The sequence below is a fragment of the Odontomachus brunneus genome, unplaced genomic scaffold (assembly GCF_010583005.1).
Source record: "Odontomachus brunneus isolate Ranch 3 - 2012 unplaced genomic scaffold, Obru_v1 Obru_scaffold_319, whole genome shotgun sequence".
Taxonomy (NCBI): domain Eukaryota; kingdom Metazoa; phylum Arthropoda; class Insecta; order Hymenoptera; family Formicidae; genus Odontomachus; species Odontomachus brunneus.
This window is the reverse complement of record NW_022639769.1, coordinates 97,366-98,473: the sequence shown is the minus strand read 5'-3', so window position 1 is coordinate 98,473 and position 1,108 is coordinate 97,366.

Genomic DNA, 1,108 nt, shown 5'->3' with positions numbered 1-1,108 from the left:
ACCCAAACCAGCATCGAGAGTTCGCAATGGATTTATTACAAACCCGTGTCCTCTCTCGCGGACGACGCTCCCATAGAATTCGTCGTACCCGGACATGGAGAAGAATACATAGACCTCACGCACACTATGCTGTCGCTTCGCGTGCGAATAGAAAAGAACCCGCTGGCAGGAGTTCAAAGAGCCGACGTCAAAGTAGGCCCCGTAAACCATTTTCTACATTCGTTGTTTAACCAAATCGACGTATATTTCAATCAAAAACTCGTGTCGCCCCCGAACAACGCTTACGTCTATCGCGCGTACATCGAGGCGCTATTAAATTACGCTATTCCGGCAAAAAGATCGCATCTGACTTCGGCCCTGTGGTACGAAGATACCACGTAGCATATGGACGCTTTATCGGGGGCGGAGGCGGGGCTACAAAATATCGGGCTAGAGTGGCGTACCACGTTCGTACGAGACGAACAAGCGATAGATCTCATAGGACATCTTCATTGCGACGTGTTCAATCAAGATAAATTTTTACTGAACGGAGTGGAAGTGCGGCTACGGCTTGTTCGTTCAAAAAATGGCTTCTGTCTCATGGAAGCTAATAGCGCATCGAAAATACATATTCTAGAAGCTAGTTTACTCGTAAGAAGGGTTAAAATAAATCCCGGAATATTGCTCGCGCACGCGAGAATGCTAAGGAAACACACCGCCAAGTACCCTTTCACAAGAGTTGAAGTTAAATCTTTCACGATTCACCGCGGACTTGTGAGCGAATCGCTGGATAACGTCATACTTGGACAATTACCAAAGCGAATAATAGTCGGCTTTGTCGATAATAAAGCATTTAACGGGGATAGAAAATTAAATCCGTTTAATTTCGGCAATTTCGGCATAAATTTCTTCTTTATGTATGTCGACGGTAAACAAATTCCTAGTCGACCGTTACAGCCCGACTTTTCTCCCGCGGCACAGCTCTACGTCGAGGCTTATCAAACGCTATTTTTAGAGACCGGTATCCACTTTTTGAACGAGGGTAATGGAATAACTAGAGAAGAATACTTACACGGGTTTACTCTTTTCGCTTTCGATTTTACTCCCGATCTGTCCGCTAATTGCGCGC